The sequence below is a fragment of the Rhinolophus ferrumequinum genome, chromosome 17 (assembly GCF_004115265.2).
Source record: "Rhinolophus ferrumequinum isolate MPI-CBG mRhiFer1 chromosome 17, mRhiFer1_v1.p, whole genome shotgun sequence".
Classification (NCBI taxonomy): Eukaryota; Metazoa; Chordata; class Mammalia; order Chiroptera; family Rhinolophidae; genus Rhinolophus; species Rhinolophus ferrumequinum.
The window spans coordinates 34976936-34994147 of record NC_046300.1 but is presented as its reverse complement, the minus strand read 5'-3'; the positions used below and the strand labels follow the sequence as shown (position 1 = coordinate 34994147).

Below are 17212 nucleotides of genomic sequence, written 5' to 3'. Positions count from 1 at the left end.
TGTCTGAGGCCGACCTGGGATGTGCAGAAGGACCCACCTCGGTCCCAGCGGCCCGCCCTCCCGGACTCTGGGCTGAGTAGGGCTGTCACAGGCAGGGGAGGAGGGCCATCTAGTCCCACTCGCATTCAGGAAAGTCCTCAGATTCACACTCAGTGAGATATACTCAGAACTGAAGTGAGAAGTCCTTCACAACTTAAAACTGTGTCCCAATATCCAACCAGCCTGCCTCTAGGGCGCTGCACATGAATACATTTTATAAATCCTGTAAGTATCTTTTTATAGCATAACATGGAGTATTGCAATTTTGTGTTAAAGGCACTTATTTGTTGATGCAAACATTTAAGTCATACCACAATTTTTGGAGCTCTGTTTTGACATTATCCTGTACACAGAGCCCTGCACGTAGCATTGGCTTATAGCAAGGATGGTCTAAAGGGGGAGCAAGGGAAGGGGCCCAGGGAGGAGAGGCGGCCTGTCCTGGGGCAGGTCTCCCCAGAGAAACCATGGGAGGTAGGTGTGGCCAAAGACACAGAAGGCAAGAAGCGCTTCTCAGACACTGCTACTTTCTGTTTCTCACCTGTAAGTAAGACCCCCATTTAAGCTGGTAACACATTAAAAGGGAAAAGAAAAAAAAGACAAAGGAAGACATTTCAACCAGCTCTGCTTGGGCTTCTTTTCTGTGAATTATTACAAGTGTTAATAGGCATCTTCCTTAAAATATAATTTTAAAAATATTGCAAGTGGGATTCCCCCCTCATAGTTCCGATGACTCAAAATCAGCATCTCCTCCCCACTGAACAGAAGCAAATTTATCAAAGGGGAAAGAAAATTAGCCGACTTGGTCCATCCAGTGGTAGAAACGAGACAGAAATAGGAGACAACGTGGGTTTGCTTTTCTGGGAACAAACATAGTATGTGACCAGATTTCAAACAGGCCAGGAGCCTTAGCTGTTCAAAGATCATCAAAGAGCAGGGCTAGCTGAACCCAGAGCAGTACGCCAGGATCCGCTGGACCTGCAGGGTACCTCTTGGGATGGGAGGTAGGGTGGTAACTAGGGGACCAGTGCCTGGGCAGCGAGGAAGGGAAAGGGACCGCCACCAGCCCACACCAGCCAGGTTCTGGCAGGCACAGCTGCAGCCCTCCCGTCCTGTTTTCATCAGTGCCCCAAACTCCAAATGAACATTCACTTTAAGAACAGTGTGCTTGCTATGCAAATGCGGCCTTCAAGGGTCCAGCCAGGCCCCTCCCCACCCACCCACCCAACCACACTGTTGCCCAAGCCCCTCCTACGCAGAAATTCCAGAGGAGACCCCAGGGAGACACAGCGTGCTCCACTCACTGCACCGGCTCCTCCAGAGGCCTAAAGCAGAGTGATGTTGGAACTTGGGGTAGGGACAGAATGCAGAGGGGCTCCCTAGCAGGGGACAGAATCCACTAACCCCCCCACCCCACTTTATTTAATCCGCCCTCTTGTCTTCTGGTCTCGCCATATCTTTGCACTGTTTGCTTCTGTGATTCCCAGGGCCTCCCACTTGATGCGTTAAGCCTCATCGCTGGAACTGAAGCACTATTAGCCAGCTGAAAGCTTCCATTCCAGCCAACTCTGCCTCCTAAACAGCTTTCCCGGAATGTCCCCCTGCCCTCCCAACCACCGCAACTCTGAGTTCCTTCTAACACCCAGGGTTGAGGCCTGATTAGAATTTAAGATAATTTTCCCAAGACATTAGAGCATTTTCTGTCTTTCAAGGGGCATAAGGCTGAAAAGGGGATAAAGCTTAAGTTTCAAGGAACAAATACTTTAAGACCGTGAGGGGAAATGGTTTAATTACTTAAGTCCTTAGAGCCTCCAACAATATGGTGGGCGGGTCGTTGCGAGAACAGCTTTGGGGCACAGCGTGAACTTGGGCAAACCTGTTTGGCCTGATGAACACGTGAGGCAGGGACGCCACCAGCTCAGGACGGCTCACTTCTGATCTGATCTGCTCGGCCTGCCTAGGAGCTTCCATCAGCCCCCCTCCACCTTCTGCCTCTGCAGCCATGTACCCAAGCGGACACCAGCCTCTTCGCACAGTCAATGCTCATCATTCACTCGGGACAACAGCAGTTAACAAGCGTGTCCTCGAATATTCCTGCCTTCACGCAGCCTGCATTCCAGTGAGGAGAGACAAATAATGCATGTAACCGGTAAGCGACTTGTGCACTATGGAAGAGACGGTAACTGCTATGGAGAAAAATAGAGGGCTACAAATCAAGAGGAAGGGCTGTTGATGGTTGTCGACACTGAGCCGAGGGTGGGCAGGGTAGGGGTCACCGAGACGGTAACATTCAAGGAAAGGCGCGGAGGAGGTGGAGGCACCCACACAGCTCTCTGGTGTTAGAACAGCTGGATGGCATAGGCAACATCATAATAAAATGAACCTCAAGCTGACCCTCATGCCTTCAATCAAAGCTAACTCAAAACGGATCACACACCTAAATGTAGTAAAATATAAAACTTTTAGAAGAAAACATTAGGAAAAAAACCTTTGTGACCTGCGATTGGGAAAAAGAATCATTGGACATGACATCAAAAGTATAATCCATAACCAGGATAAATTGAAAAAACAAAAATGGATAAATTCTCCAAACAATGGAAATTATTCAGCTCTAAAAAGAAATGAACTCTTGAGCCATGGAAAGTCATGGAAAAACCTGAAATGCGTATTACTAAGGGAAAGAAGCCAGTATGAAAAGGCTACGTACTGCCTGGTTGCAACTGTTTGACATTCTGGAAAAGGTGAAATTACGGAGACAGTAAAACGATCAGTGGTTGCCAGGAGTTGGGGGGTGGGTAGGGATGAATTAATAGGCAGAGCACCGAGGATTTTTAGGGCAGTGAAAATACTCTGTATGATACCATAACGATGGATACATGTCATTGTGCATTTGTCCAAACCCACAGAATGTACATCAAGAGCGAACCCTAATGTAAACTATGGACTTTGGGTGACAGTGGTATATCACTGTAGGTGCATCGATTGCAATAAATGTACCACTCTGTTAGGGGACACTGTTAACGGGGGAGTCTATGCACGCGTGGGGGCAGTGGGTCTATGGGAAATCTCTGTACCTGCCTCTCCATTTTGCTATGAACCTAAAACTGCTCTGAGAAAATACAGTCTTTAAAAAGAAAAAAATTTTAATAGAGAAGTTGGATTTCATCAAAATTAAAGATTGTTTTGTAAAAGACATTGTTAAGAGAAAGCGGGGACAAGTTACAGACTGGAAGGAACTATGTGCAAATCACGTACTCCTAAACAGCACTTGTATGCAAATGTATAAAGAAATCTCCACACTCAGTAGTAAGAAACAGAACAACTTAACAAAAATGTGGACAAAAATGTTAAATAAACACTTCACCAAAGAGTATAAACAGATGGCCAAGAAGCACATGAAAGATATTCAACATCATTATTCACTAGAGAAATGCAAATTAAAACCACCGTGAGATACTAGGACACACCAATTAGAATAGCTAAAATAAAAACTACTGACAATACCAAGAGCTGACATCTGTGTGCTAGAAACTGGTCCACTGCGTATGGACTCCTGAAAAGTTCATTTTGAGACCTTATTCCAGAATCAGGGGATTTTTCCCAAGAGATTCCAATGGGGTCATTCTCTCTTCTCATGTGAAGCCATCACCTTCAACAGCCACCCGTGGAAGAGAATGAACCAATTTAATCCTTTCTTTCCAGGTTCTATTTCCTTTTCCTTTCTTTCTCCCTGACAAGTCAGTACCAATGTGCACCGTAATGAGACTTCTACTGTGCTCATCTTAATTGGTTTACATTCACAAGAAATCAGAAAAATACCTCATTTTTTTGAATACACAGATCGAAATCTTTACGTCTACAACATGAGTCAACTCATCTTATGCCTGAAGAAACTGCATCTCTACAGAGACCGAGTCAACAAGTAAACCCTCCCTCCCTATAACTGACAGCACCTCTGGGCCTTCAGAACGAGCCTGGCTGAATGAAGCCAGGGCAGCTCCACTCTAAGCCGTGGCAGAACTGCCAGGCAGGTGCCTTGGCTGCTGTGGTATCCAGAACCTTCTGTGAGCATGAAGTGAGTTCAAAGAGCTCAGGGTCAGAGCAGGGTCCTGTCTGAACACTGGCTGCTGTCTCCCCAGGCAGCCAACACTTCAGCGCCATGCATCAGGACGGCTCGTGGAAAACTTAATGACACAGGGCTGGGAAAAGAAATACCCTGGTGAACCAAGAATAGGACAGAGTGAAAAAAGGCCCTGACAGAAAGTTTTGATTTGTTAGAGGATATTTTCCAAGCTGGGGCTTCCTGATGACTCAGCTGCTCCTGTACGGGGAAGCTCTCCTCTCATCCCTCCCACCCTGGGACGAGAAGCCAGAGATTTCCCACTCTCTATCAGCCAGAACAAAAATCACCAATAAAAGGATACACTTAAATGCCCCCAAAATAGACACTGTTGTTTACTGAGCTATTGAGAGAGTGTGAAAAAGATAAGAAGAGCTAGGGTAGGTGGACACTAGCCATGGGAGTTTATAAGAAACTGTCATTTCTTGTTTCCTCCTCTTCTGTGATGGGAGGTTAAGACAAAGCCCCTCGTTGCCATTCTGAAGAAGAAGCTTTGTTGCTTATTTTGTCAAAATATCCCTCCCAAGCCCCTTCAGGGCCCCCCTTGTTCTTCCCTCAGTGGCTCATAAAAGCTGGCTGATTTGCACAGGAGCTGGCCTCTCTGTTGTATCCCTCTTCCAGGCTTACTCTCATTCTCTTGCTCTAATTAGCAACTGCTTTTTTCTTTTTTTTTTCTTTTTTTTAATTTTTGTATGCACGTTCAAAGACAGAGAGCGAGGGGCGGAGAGAGTGAAAGGGAGAAAGCAAAGGTCCGCGTGAAAGGAGAGAGCAGATGGCTTCTTCCTCACCCCCTCTGTGTACCCGGGCCCCCGTGTTGGCAAACAACACACAATGTCTGTCTACAGAGCCCTTTGTGGTCCAGAAGGAAGGGCTAGCATTCAGCTACAAGCAGGAAAGGAGACTGTGGGGGACAGTCTGAAGAGGCCTGGCCACTGTGGGAAGCCAGGGTAGGGAGAGGATCAAAGCTACCACCCCCTGGGATTTACAGGGGCAGCCACCTCTGCCTCCTCCTCCTGGGTCAGGAAGAAGTGGGTGTGTGGATGACCAATTGGCTGTGTACTGATGCTGTCAGCTTTCTGGGTAGCAAATATCCACTGTCCTCAGAGGGGAGGGCATCTGCTGCTCCTTTGGCACAGTTAGTTCACTTTTTCACTCTCCAGGTGGGCCAGGAGCAGGCAGTAAGCACACTTTGATGGGGTTCAGACAAAAGACGAGTGAAAAGGCCAATCCCCAAAGATGAAACACTCTTCCAAATAATTAAGTTTTCATTACAGGAAGTTCTCAGGTGAGTGGGCAGGGTAGGTGGGCAAAGATACCCACAAGAGGGAAAAGGCTTATCAACCTGAAAGAGTGAATCACTCACCCTATTTGGAAATGTTCAATTCAATAATGAACAGCTTTGGTTATTGGTCCTTAACTAGTACCTGGATTGCAAGACTTGAAAGATGCTAGAAAAAAAAGGGAAGCTAGAAAGAATTCTCAGAAGCCAAGAATAATCAAGAATGGGGTTGAAGGAGCTGAAACAAGCAGAGTATGCTCCAGAAAAAGTAAAGAAATGAGCACAGGGGAGAAGGGCATTCTACACACACACAGACAAAAGCTATTGTTCTTTTCAATGAATGATCTTATTATCGACATGTGGGATTATACATTAATGTGATGACAAAAATCACTCTTGTAATATTTGCAATTGATGTCAATGATGAACATTGATTTCCTGTATTTCACTATAGGAGAGAATTCATTTTTTATTGCAGTTTGCATCTAAACAGTTTCCTAGGGGAAAAAATAAAAACAATGAATAGAAATAGCCATCCATTCATTAAAATCCTACCAACGAAATGTGTTTTCTCTTTTTTTCCTCTTTTCGAAGCAAATCAAGAGAGAAGACAAGGGAACAGAATAAATGGAGGAAAAGAAAACAGGGGAGATAAATTTGGCCAAAGATACAGAGGGGAAGACAAACAGACCCAGCGAGAAAAGAAAACCTCCAAGTGACAAGGGTCACCACGTTCAAATGAATGTAGCCATGTGTGTGACAGACTCAGAAACCAAACAGGAATCCCTCAAATTGCCTAATTCCCAGAACAGGCAAAATTTTGCCAAGTTCATGATTTGGTGGAGTTCTTGCATATTCCATACAATTTCAATGAGAAGCTCTATCTATTTTGTACAAAGAGCTGACTGTCATTTTCCACTTGAAATACACACATTGCACTGACCTTATGTCCTCTGTCAAACTGGGACATTATCACCAACTTTTAGTGAAAGTGTTTCATGACGTATGAGCTTGTGACCATTCTGTTGATTTAGTTCTCTGTGTGTGTGTGCACAACGTGTCACTATATTGGACAACAGATAAGGCCTCTGCCATCACTGGTGACTTCCTCCATCTGGTCCTGCTTTCATCACCTCTGCAAGTGCATGCATTGTCAGCAGACGCGTGCCTGGTTCCTGACTCGTTTCTTCAGAGCTTATGCTACTTAGCGCTGCTGGGATGTTTTCTTACACATCCGAATGCAAAGCCTCTCTTCCTCCTCAGTTCACATCCTGCTTCCACAAATTTTGTTTTCAATGCATTTTGTTTTGTTCTCATTTAACAGATGGCACAAAGTAGGCATTTGAGATGCAGAGAAGCATCAGGCATGACCCTGCCAATGAGGAGTTCAGAAAGGAGAAGAGTAAGAGTGAGAGCTGCGCCGATGATGGAAGTCGGGGTGTGGGGGGTTCAACTGCACCTTCATTCTTGCCGGTGGGCACGAACACACCACGAACTCCAGGCTTAGTTTGTCCCTAGCCAACGGGAAATGAAGATCAAACCCTGATGGCTTTTCTTTGGGTACCCTAGTGAAGTTTATATCTCAGCCCAAATGGGACACGGAAGCCCCAGCTGCCATCACAAATCACATATCTGCCCCTAAACGAATCTTGCTCTTCTTCCTCTGGGGGAGGAGTAGAGAACGGCGGTTATTAGCCGGGCCTGAGTCCTACATTGTATGACCTTGGCAATGTTACTTAGCTTCTCTGTGCCTCAGTATCTTCAACTGAAAAATGAGGATGTTTATCACGTGTATCTCATAGGGCTATGGTGAGGATTTAAGAGAGAGTGCAAGAAAAGAATTTGGCAGCGCATCTGGCACGTAATGGGTGCTCTATAAATGACAGCCACACTGTAGTAGTGTTTCCATGCAAGCTGGAAGCCAATCCAGAAAACTCTGTTCCATACTTAAATTATAGTTATCAGATGATCTGACAACAAAACATGGGAATTCCTTGAAGAGTGTATAAGCTACTTTCTCAGCCCAGGTAATCAGGGCAAGTCAGCATTCTTTTCAAGCATGCTATTTGCACATTGCCTTTATTGGTTTTTTTTAATTTTTTACATTTTTTTGCCATGACTACACGCCAGGTTTTTCATCTATTATTTAATTTATTATTTTCTTTCAGTTGTCTCATATTTTAACCTGAAAGTATTTATTTTAATGGAAAAGTAGTGACAAAGGAAGGGAGCGAGGGAGGCAAGAAGGAAAAGGAGGGGAGGGGAGAGGAGAAGAGAGGGAGAGTGGGGCAAGTAAGAGAGGCAGAGAAAAAGAACTGCTGCAGAGTTGGAAAAACCAGAAGGAGGTGGAGGCCGTGGGCAGTGACCCAGAGCTAAGCCAACACTCACGGGTAGAAGGGCTGTGGGAAGATGTGTGCTCCGGCCTGGGACATAGCAGCTGGTCAGAGATGGGGCTGACAGTGGTTTACGGATTCCGGGGAAGGGGTGGCAAGTCTGGTGAGGCTGGGTTGGTACAGAAGAAATGAAGAGAAGGCTAGAGGCTGGTGACAAGAAGAGGCAGCTGATGGGGACTCACCAGGGTGAGCGGAGGCCCAAGGCTCCGGAGGTAAGCTGGTAAAGGACGGGACTGGGGGTGAAGGGACTGGGCAGAGAGGTGAAAGAGTCACCTCATTGCAGAGCAGGGCTGCAATGGATCAGCAGGGATGCCAGAAAAGGCCCCAGGCAGGGAAGGAAGATGGAAAAGCGAGGTGTCTTTCTCAACAAACCAGGCTGGGCTGGCTTTCCTGAGAGGACCTGAGAATGGCATGGCCCTTCCGCAGCAGCACTGGCCTCTGTCCTGCCCCATCTGCAGACCTGTCACCTACCATCATCTGGAAAACGCTGAAATAGGTGTACAGCATGTACCAAAATGCCCTGATGCTACACAGGTAAAGAACATATCAAGGAAGGGATGCAGGCAGGAGGGAATGGAACAGAGGCAAGTGAAGGGTGGACCACGTCATGGCGTGAGCAAACTCCAAACTGTCCGCAACTTGCAAACTCACTTGATTTGATGACGCATTAGATAGGAAAGCTTGTGTCTCAACTCCTGAGCAGGGCAACTCAGGGCACTTGGCCACAATCAGTGGCCCTCATAGCAAGACACATGCAAACTGAAACCAGAGTGGGATGCCGATTTTCATCTATCAGATTGGCAAAGTTAAAAATGATTGATATTTTACTATCTTTGCAAAGGTATAGGGAATAGGAACTCTCTTACATTGTTGGTGGGAGCAAAAACCGGTAGAATATGCCTTTTTTTTGGAGGACGATTTGGGAATATCTATCAAAATTAAATAGTAATATACTCTTGATTCAGCAAGTTTATTTCTAAGAATTTTTCCATTCTTAGTTCTTAGAAAAGTGCTTAGCACATAGAAAGTTCTCAATAAATATGCATTGAATAAATTAATTCATGAGTCTGTCTCACAGATATGCTCACACAAAAGTGCAAACATGAATACACAAGGATATTTGTTGAAACATGGTTTAGAAATAACAAAAAACAGGAAGCAACCTAAACGTATATAAATGAAGGACCAATTAAATAAAGGTACATCCATCTAACGGAATGCTACACAATCATTGGAAAGAATAGGCAGATTTCTATGTAACATAACCAAATTACTACTAACCTTCATTGTTAAGTAAGAAAGGGGGTAAGGGGAACCAGGTGAACAGCCTGTGCGGTATGGCCCTTTGCAGGTGGGAGAAGGAATGTCTATATTCCGGGTATGCAAATACATGGACCCTCTCTGCAAGAGACTATCAGAAACTGTAACAATGAGGAACCCTGGTGAGGACCAGAGTGGGAGGGAAATGTACTTTTTCTATGCATTACCTGTTAAAAACATTTTTAAAAGTAATAACAACAAAAGGTAACTTGGGAGAAGGGAGATTTGCATAAAAGTTCTACCATAGGGGACTGGAGCAGTGGGCCCCTGACTCATTTCAGTACCAGGAAGAAGGGCTCAGAGATGAACCAGGCTGCCTCAGGGCGTGTAAGTGTCCCATCACTGGGGGTGTCTAAAAGCTGGCTGGGGGCCACTGTGGGAAAGCAAAGTGAAGCGTCATCTGGCAGGCTGAACTCACTATCACTAGAGGTCTTGTCTAACTGGGAAAAGCCATCTTCCATTGGGTTCTCCAGGACAACAGAGCCACTCGTGGCCCTCTTGTCCTCTGGACATTGCAAGCATTTTCGAAGAGCATGCTAAGAATGTAGCAAATTCTTCGACGTAAAAGTGTTCAATCTGAGTACATAAGTATAAAGGGTGTGTGGCTCGTCTAGGTGCCCATTAAGTACCTAAAGAAAGAATGAGCACAGGGCCCACTCACTCTCCATGAACTCACGAGTGGGATCCAACTTGATTGGGGAATTGGAAGCCAGAACCCTGAGGCCTGCAAGGAGATGGCCAGAGCAGGCCCCCAGGGCCATACCCAAAGACCAGGAAACTCCAGCCTGCATGCGCGCGCACACACGCACACTGGAACATGTGTCCAGCACACCTGCAGATGCAGACTCGTCTTACAGTAGGCTGGGTGGAGACAAGATGGTCTCTGTCATATGGGATGGATGCGGAGGCCCAGAGCAGACCCAGACGCACTCCTCTGTACTAAGCCACATCTCCCAGGATTAGCCTGTCCTGCTTGTTAACTGGCCCTTGAAACGAAAGTGGAGGGCTCAGCTGCCATCCCAGGTAACTGGTATTCAAGCTCTTAAATGAGCCAGCAAGGAGAGAGTAGATAGGACTCCTGCAGGCAGAGACCCCTCCTATGGGGAAAGACCACGACTGCCCCTCTCTCAATGTCCCTGTCCAAGCCTTCTTGGCAAAATAAAGCTTGCTCCTGACAGTGTGCCCAAGTTTGGGATGCATTCCTTCTCCATCTGCAAAAGTCCTGGGCAGACTCTTCTTCACCCCATTGCCTTAAGGGAGAACTAAAGTCCAGGGCCACTGGACACAGGTGACATAGCTCGTCAATGGCCACAAGCACTGGAAACGGAACTCAGACCCTCAGAGCTCTCCAGGGCCCAGAACTGAAGGCTCTCACTCCAAGCAGGCTCAGATTCAATACAATTCTTCCTCTACATCCTTCAAACTCAAAAGGGATAGTTCTCCCTCCAGGCGAGTAAGTTCTACAGAAAGGGACTGTCCAGCTCCAGAGAGAGAGATGGGGCCAGAAAGCAAAGGGGGTAAATCTGACCACAGCCGGAGCTGGGTTTCAGCCCCAGGGGCCCATGTTTGTCCTTGATGCAGATATGTATCTAAAGAGCCACAACCAGGACCCAGCCTGCAGCCCTGCTACCTTCCCTCTGTCCTTTTCTGTAAGCACAAAGCCTTAGACCTCACCCTTCCCAGGGAGCTTGAGGTTGGCCGACACAATGCTGTGCACGCTCTGGATGGCTCACAGGCAGGGCAACCTGTCTGAGCATCTGCAGAGATAGTACTTCTCCAGAGAGGTTAACGTGAAGATGGTGGTATCAAGTCAACACAGAGCTCCGTGCTTGGCGCTGCATGGCTCCAGGGAGTGCCCAGAACCCAAGGAAACAAGGGACAACACAGATACAAGAGAGAATTCATGAGAGAGCAGCTGACAGAAGTTTGAGATTCCTGGAAATACTTGTGCTTTTAACGACGGTTAATTTTAACAACGTCTAATCTCAGAAGCAGAGGCAGATGGTGGCCTCTCCAGACCTGGGTTCTGATCCCAGCTGTGACGTTAACCAGCTGGGGCTCCCGAGGTTGGTGCCCAGAAGTGCTCCCTGGCTGCCCTCTTTCCGTGGATAATGAGGCGATCAGAATAGATGGTCTCTCAGCATCCCACGCACTCCCACCTCAGCTTGGGCAGTTTCAGACTCTATAGTTCTTCATGGCCAATGATGGTATAATAAGGGACACCAGGGGCCCAGCTGCGCTGCTAGCCCAGTGACATTTTCACTACCTCCGTAACGACCCTATGCTGTCTTTGTTATCATCTTTGGTAACACATGTTTATTAGGCCATGAACTTCCACCCAGAGCAGCGCTCCTGCACAAAACACCGCCCGTCATTCTCAGTAACTCTAGCACTGACCTGGGACTATCATGATTGTTTGGTCAACACCACTGGGATTGGGGTACATCAATCCCTGTCTTTCAAAGGCAGAAGGGGCAGTGCCGAGCACAAGGGGACTTGGAACCCAGAGCGGCCCCTCCTCTCTGTCTCCTTGCCATCCTCTGCCACCACCAGAGCCTGGGACCGAGTTGCCATGCCTGGTATGCTGGAGTCAGTGTGGCGGAGGGGCATCCTCCTAGCTCTGTTTGCTGTTGCTCGTGCTGGTGTTATAGCCCATTACATGCAGTCAATTACATCAGATTCCTCTTTGGGGAACACTGGGCAGAGCCATCATGGGGATCAGAGGAGGCCCGAGAGGTTTCTAAATGAAGAAGCCTGTCGGGAAATCCTATTATGAAGCTCATCTTACAGGGCTGCGGTGTTAATGATCTTGGCCTCCCGGGGCCCTGCGCAGAGCTGGTCTCCCGGGGGCTTGAGAGGAGGCTGTCTGAACTGTGGCCTTACTCTCACTCACCAGCCAGATGCTGATGGGCAAGAGAGATCAGAAAGGTTTCCTCGGTGCCTGTGAACGCAGCTGCCAGTGTAGTGCACCCTACACACACACACACACACACACACACACACACGCATGACAGCTCTCCCTCAGGCCGCCACTTTCTCTTTCAGCATCCAGGATGAGGAAGCAGGTGGAGACCCAGAGCAGAGACCAGCAACCCTTAGGGAGATTGAAATAGGCTCCAGAAACTTCTTTTCCCAAGAGGAACTAAATTAGACACATTTTTCTCCACTTTCGTATCCTGCAGATTTTTCATCTCAACTCCCCCAGGCGTATACATTGGCTCATCTCAGCTGCTCAGGTTGACAAAGGCACCAAAATGGTTAAAAGGTTCAAAATATCCCTTGGGTTTCCAGGCATGAAAGAATTTACACATAGGTGGAAAATTACCCAGGAAAAAAAGTCCCCAGTTGGAGAAAGGAGAGGAGTGAAGAAGCAGCCTCAGAAAGAGAAGAGTCCTCTGAGGAGAAGGCAGGGAAGTGTCTGGTCTGACGAGTGCTGTGGGAGAGCTGCACAAGGCAGTGACTTCCGGGAGGTTTCAGGCCCCAACTCAGGGCTCTGACAGATATGTGGGGAGTGGGAAAGACACAGAACAGGAGACAGATGAACGAAGAACTGTTCTGTTCTTCAGTTGTCAAAGCCCCGCCAACATCCAGAGTGGGATGGGTCTTAGCTGACCCGAGAGCCTCCTCCAAAAGTCGCATAGACCCCTGGTTACAGAACCTGGGTCCTCAGCCCAACCCTGACTGGCAGGCCCCGAGCAGGACATGGGAATCCTGCGGGTTTGATGCGCCCTTGAGCACAATGGCAGCACCCCTGCTGTTCAGAGGACAGTCCTGAGCGAACAGCTGCTGCTGGACAGCTACGGGGAAGGCTGGTCTTTGCTGGAACCCCTAGACAGTCCACCCTCAGCGTCCTGTCTCTGTCTTCTCTGCCCAGAGCCCTTCTCGGGCTTCCTCGCAGCTGACGTGCCAGTCCACACCATCTGGCATCATTAGGACCCTGCACAGCGGTCCCATAGCCCCCACTGCCTCCTCCAGGTGCATGACGCTCGTCTCCTCCCTGTCGGCCTGCAGGCCTCGACCTCAGTCCAGCCAGCCTCCAGCCTGCTCCTGCAGTGCCTGATCCCAGACTCCTTCTATGTCCCCTCAAGTTCTCCGGTCTACCCCCTCTACAAATCCCACAGGCCCAAGGACGCCTTCGGTGACATCCCCTGCGGCCCGTTTCTTCTAGACTCCAGCTCTATAGACGGTCCTGGTGTGAAGCTTACACCCAGGGTTCTAGGCCTGGGCCCCAACCAGACCTACTAAATACAGTCTCAGAAGGAGGCACCTGGGATGCCATTTTATAGAAGCTTCCTGTGGGTTCTCATGCCCACCCTGGGAGCAAGAATTACTGCTTCATAAGACCATCATTCTTTATCCGGCTTGGGGAGTCTTTTTACCCTACTCAGACATCCAGCTCACAAAGACCACCTGCCCAGACCCCCGGCCTCAATGCAGGCCCCATGAGTCACACCTTTCAAACGTGTGTTAACTGACCCATTGACGTGTGGAGTGACAGTGGGTCACACCCATGTGCTGATTTCACTGGCCACTGTCGAAAGTCATGGAGCTGGACCCGGGTAGGTGCAGGTAGGTAAACGACTGAACGTTCAGGACTCCTGCTGACCTGTGTCTCCGGGTGGGAGCACCACTTGCCACCTTCATTCCAGAATCTTATTCCCTTAGTAACCAGAGTCAGATGGTATGCTTTAGGGCTTGAGGGCAATGACACCTAGCGATATATGGCATTGCATGGCTTCCAGAGCATTCTCATATCCATCGTCACACTTGATTTTCACAAACCCTGAGAAGTAAGCATAGACGACAGGACTGTCACTGGGAAAGGACCTGCCTAAAAACCATCCAGAAGTTCACAGCAGAGCCAGGACTCAAACCAACTCCTGCCTCTAGGTTAGGCCTCTTCCACCGGGACACACTCCATTCCCCTTTTGCAAGTGACAGCACCAAGAATGAGGGCCTAGGCACCATAGCTCAGTGTGTGCCCTCTGCAGTGGTGAGCCAAGGCTGGCCTGGATACCCCAGGGGCAGGAGCAAGGGAGGACGGCAGGGAGGGGTATGTGTAGCATTGTATTGTCATTTCCTGAGTCCTAACAGTGGCTAGAGAGGAAGGCTAACGAGGAAGCTCTTTCTGGAAGTTCCAGGGACTGTGCCTGGGAGGGAAAGCCATAGGGGCAGACACAGGTGTAAGCCCCATGGGTACACTGCTCCAGCTAGGACCCGGCGGCCAGAGGCTGTCCCAGCACACGGGACCCCTCCTTGGACGCCCATGGGAGATACTGCAGCCCCCAAGCTCTAACAGACAGGTGAGGGGCCTACCCATGCCAGGTTCCCCCGAACAACTCAGTCTTAGCCCCCTCCATCTTCCCCGAGACCAACTTTAGCTAATGCAGTATTTTACACTCCACTGCACAGAAACAGCTTGCTGAGCACCAACGCTTGGCCTCCCTGGCCCAGGGACAGTTAGGCTACAGGACCCACACAGGGGCTTGCCTTAGTCATCAACCTGAACAGGGACGGGATGAGGGTGGGTAAAGACAAAGCCATGGTTTCTAATTAATCCTCTGTACCACGGGCATGAAACTTGAAGTGGGGGCAGATGGGCCGTTTTCCTAGTAATTAACAATGTCATAGAGACAAACACATGATGGGGTCAGAGTCACTAGTGGGGTCAGCAGGCTGCTGTGCTCTGTTTGGTCCAACCTGTGCGTATAGAAAGGATGAGTCAGGAACAGGCGCTGTTCCACGGGGCCCTCAAGAAAATGTGTAGGCCACTTGCTGCACATTCTAGTGGGCAAGCTGTCCCCCCACGGCTTCTTCTGCTTGTCTTCCCATCCTCCCTCGTCACAACAGGAACAGCGGTAGGCCAGGACCACTCTTTGCTGGCTGGGTTGCCTAATTGGTCTCCAGGTGCTCTGCACAACCAAGCAACTGGTCACCGTGACTTCGACAGGAGAGGGTTTAACAGATGAACAGTGCAAGTCAGGAGAATAAGGTTCCTGCCCATCACAAAAGTCTGGCATGCCAGAAAAATAATATAAAGGATATTCTTTCCACTATCCTGTAAATTCAACCCATGCAAAGGCCCAGATGCAAATGTCCAGAAAAGAAAATCTATCCAATCGACATACCCGTGTGAATCACAAAATCACCCAGCCTTCCAAGCCCGGCTCCAGGGCATCCATTCTCAAGGCTTGGGAGACAGTAACTTGCCTCTCCTTCCTTCTCCAGGGCAGCCGATGGAGGTTCCCTATTTCTCACTTGTAATTGCCTGGCATCCACCAGGCTCGGTGCTCCTGGCCTAAGGAGGCTTGGCTATACCACCCCAGAACTGCTGTGAACAGCCATGGTGCCTGCCTGACAGCACAGCTTGGGCTCCCAAAATAGGTGGGTACCTTCTTTTGAAGACAGACCACGGGACCCGTCACAGACCTTTCCACTCGCACGGCCCACCCCAAACCAAAGGGTGACTAGCTCTATCAGAATCACCACCTACGCCCAAGGGTCCCTCCCCTCCTGGGGGAAGCTGGCTATGCGCTCTGGGAAGGGAGGTCTGACTCACCCATCAAGACCAGGTTACCAGCAAAGAAAAGGGCAAAAAAAATTTGGAAGATGCAAATTAAAGTTCTTGAGACAGGGGAAATGGGGGCTTCTCTGCCATTCTAGGGCACTGAGCTCAGCCAGGCTGCTGGGCAGCAGGACCCATTGCCACTCTCCACTTTCAGAAATGCCACCAAAATGTGGTTGCCTATGCCTCTACAATGGCAAAGGGATGGTGTCCTAGGTTCCCCATTTCCTCCACACTCAAATAAGTTTACAAGAAGCAGTTTGTAAAATCAAGCCAGGTTCACAATAACTTTAGATTAGGAATATTCCCCCAAAGTCCGGAGGGGCCTGGGGCTAGAGAGGGAGAATGGGAAAAAAACACTTAGATTTAAATATTTGTCCCCAAAGGCCCTCCCAAGACAACCACCGGAGGTGACCGACAAGCAGCATGGACAGCAGAACCCCCCAAAAGAGAAAAGTTCCAATTAGCCCAAAGAAATGCGCCTATTCCCAGAGTCCCAATTAAATCAGGACCAATCAATGCTTGCCCAGGTTCCTGCCGTTTCACTCAAGAAATAATGAGAAAAATGAGAGGGCCCCAGCCAGCAAGTGTGGTATGGCAGCCCTTTGAAGTCTGGAGAAATCACCCACACTGTTGCAAGTGTGCCTGGCAGCTGCTACACCTGCCCCTTTAAGAACTCAGCCTGGTGCCTGGATCCCCACTCAGACCCTGACAAATGCCAAAGAGGGCACCTCCTGCCCCTCCTCCAACCAATGGGACAAAGAAGAGCGCTCTGGGACCAGACCGGGCTGGTTTTAAAACTGTCTGTGTTGATTCATCACTTGATCTGGCACTCTCTCCCCTTTTGCACACCATCCATCATGGGTACCATAACCAAGAAATCCAATAAAGACACAATGGCACAGCTCTCGCTCTCAGCAGGCCTCAGAAAGGCTGTGTGAGGGCCCCTACCCAGGCAATTAGATGAGTTCAAAGGATCGCAGAGCTGATGGGCATTAGTAATCCCATCTGAGCCTGGTGCTTTACCTTCAGGTATTTGGGGAGCAAGGTGAGGGGAGAAGGGGACATGTGAGGGATGGTCTGGTGCTCAGGTGGGGTGGGGGTGACAAGAGAGGACAGGTGGCAGGAGGCTCACAAAGAAGAAGGAGGAACTAATACAACCTCCCACCTCCAATTTGTCCCAAAGGACTGGGGCCACCCACGTGGTGGGTTAGGGTCAAGGAGGTCATTTCCAAGGTCCATGTGGGAAGCCCCATTCTTGAAAGAATCTGAAACTTTGAAGGCCACAAACAAAATTGAATAAAGGAAAGCAGTCTTCTCTTCCCCAAATCTGGATTCCCCCACGTTCATCTTCCATGCATTTAGGCAACAGATGAGGTATGCACCCTCCAGACCTTTCTATTCACTCCCAGAGAAGACTGATGCTTGAGCCAGGTCAGCACATTGATTGCCACATATAGGACACGTGCTGCTTTGGGCTTAGGAGAGCTGAGGTGAGC

The 17212-nt window shown here is 48.8% G+C and overlaps 1 protein-coding gene across 2 annotated transcripts in view; it reads right to left on the bottom strand.

The window, feature by feature from the left end:
• EPHB1 (EPH receptor B1) overlaps positions 1 to 17212 on the bottom strand; it is a 424621-nt gene that overhangs the window by 245485 nt on the left and 161924 nt on the right. The gene's annotated exons all lie outside the window — the stretch shown is intronic.